Source organism: Chelon labrosus, assembly GCF_963514085.1.
Source record: "Chelon labrosus genome assembly, chromosome: 11".
Taxonomy (NCBI): domain Eukaryota; kingdom Metazoa; phylum Chordata; class Actinopteri; order Mugiliformes; family Mugilidae; genus Chelon; species Chelon labrosus.
Genome location: NC_140344.1, coordinates 15,074,780 through 15,077,554, shown reverse-complemented (window position 1 = coordinate 15,077,554; position 2,775 = coordinate 15,074,780).

The window sequence follows — 2,775 nt, the reverse complement described above, 5'->3', positions numbered from 1 at the left end:
ACTCCACTCCACTTCCTCCCACTCAGCTCCGTTCCCCTGCTCCCTCCCTCTTCCCTTCTCTTGGCCCCAACCGTGGCTGTCATCAGAATGCGGGGCCTGTCTGGAGGACCACACATAGAGTAATTATTAATAAGAGAAGATGACAAGTGAACATCCCTCCAGAATGAGAGAGACGCCGTCAGAGGCTGGAGATGGCCCTCAGAAACGCCGGACGATGCCGAGCTCAGCTTTCCTACTGATCCCTGTTCAGAGTCCCTCACAGACTGAGAATGAGAACAACGCAGGTCCCATCCTGCTAACCACATCCTACCACGCTGAGATTCCCTGTGCGCAAGACTGCGCGTTCATAAATAGAGATTTAAGACTTCACACTCTCTCACACGTGGTTTCATGCAAGACTCTGGAGGCTGTTATACTTACGCCGTGTTGCTCATGTCGAGGTCTTGTTGCTGCCAATTACTAAATTACCCCAAGTGTGAAATTTCACCACCGCAGAGACCTGGCTCCAAGCAAACCTACAAAAAAAATAACACAAAAGCACAATGTAATCAGGACAGGAAAAAATGCACATTATGAAGTAAATCACAGAATAAAAGCTCCACAGTGACACCCAACAGATCTCTTGGGGGAGAACGTTTTACCAACTTTCATTACCAAAGTCAAAAATAAACACTGATTCTCAAAATTATGAAACATCTATGTGCAGCTGAGCAACACGAATGCACCCAGAATTATCAATGACATATCCGTGCTTTTGCTTTTCCTGAGGGCGCCCAGTCCTATCTCCAGTTTTAGCTGTACTCCGTTAAACTATTTTCCTGGGGAGCACTAAACTGTAATGGATTTTAAATCTCCTCCAATATACGCTCCGCTCTGTGAATCAGGGGCTGTGGAACATCACACCTCTTGCATAGCAAGTGCAGCAGGATGCTAGCTCTTTGTGCCACAGGATAGAGAGCCATTGATGTCCAAGTCTGTTTGGAAGAAGAAGAAGAAAAAAAGCCCATTCCAGCTGCTTGACAGTCACAGACATAAATTTTCCCCTCAGCTGATTTCACAGAGATGGCATGTCGTTGTTTGTGCCTTTGTTATTTAGAAAGTGTTTCATCAATTCAGGTTGGTGCGAGATGCAAAGGCAGAGTGTGGACACTCAGAGGTGAGGAGTCAGCATTCACAGCCACAGCAGAGTAATGTAGTGAAGCACAGCAGATTAAATGCTACTCAGGATAAATCAGCACAGGTCATTCAAGGGCTGATGGTGATATTGTTTCACCGCAGCGCCCAGAAAATGTGGTGTTTAGCATAAAATTTGAAAACCTGGGGAAAAAAAACAAAACGATTGTTTCTGAGGTATGCAGAAAGTCAAAGAGGTTAACACACCACCAAAACACATTGGAGGCTGTGAGGCATCACTGTAGAGGTGACCAGAAAGGCAAGTGCACTTTTCTGGACTTGAGTAAAAACAAAGTATGGCAGAGATCACACTCCACAATCAGCATCTTGAGTTGCCACTTATTACTATAAGTACAGCCTACAGTAAGGGCTTCATCAGTGGAGGCGGTTGTCCACAAAGGCTGCACATTTACATTTCATCGCACGGAACAATCAGTGAGTGCTAAGCCTGCCCCTGCTCCGTGCATTTAATGCAATCAGGATGCATTTGCAGTCATTTTCCAATCAAGTCGTGGCCAAATAAACAGTGGCGGTGCTGTGTGCTCAGAGGCCACGCAGCCTCAGTTCTACTTCTACACGAACCGCGCGGTGAAACAGGCACAGCCTCGGAAAGCAAACGCAAAGACTAACCTCTTGTGTTTTCTTGCTCTACATTGTGTAAAGTGATGTCGTGACTCCTTTGCCCTCGCAGTGATGATGGTAATATCTCCCTCCTCGCCGTTGCTGCTGCTGCTGCTGCTGCTGCTGCTGATGATGATGATGATGAGGATGATGATGGTGAGTGTGAGGGAAGCTCGGATCTTGCTGTGTGTAGGCTGCGATTACCCTCAAATTTGCGTTGGCCAAGCACCGGCGTCGCCTCATAGAAGAAGACAGCAGCGCACAACGATAACACCCACACCGGACCGTAAGCACCATCCTTCAGCGGAGACGTCGAGGCTGTCACTGAATCAGGAGGAAAGCGACATCTTCGAAAGGAAAGGCACACTGTGCTCGCAGGGCTTCCCCCCCACCACCACCACCACCACCCCTACAGTCACATCAGGGACTCCATGTGCCCGATGATAAGGAGGAGAGGTTCGCGACCGGGAGCTGTCCAGGTGCTGAAACCGGGATTCCAGCGGTTACAGATGTGCGACGAGCGGCGCAGACAACGCGGAGGAGACCGGGTAAAGATTTGCAAAAACAAAGACGGCAAGGCATTTCAAATCAAGCAAAGCATGTATGTAGTTTCCGTTAAGACACCACAGCCTGCATACGTCCCCCTTTCTGTGCCACCCTGGAAGCGTCGACGTAGACAAACACTCTCGCTTCACTTCACCTCTTGAGCTTCACAGCTCCTCGCGATAACAACCCACCCGCACGAAAAAAAAAAAAAAAAGAGAGAGAAAAAAAATCACTAATACTCACAGGGACTTCAAGTGTTTCTCATTGATGACTTTAATGCACAGTCACCATGAATACTCCCAGACTTGCTGAGGAGTTGCAGCCTAAAATCTGTAGGATGCAGGAATTGGGCCCCGGAAACACACACACACACACACAAAACATAAGTCATAGGGTTTATAAGTTGTAATGTATATTTAATAAACAGTGTCCTAA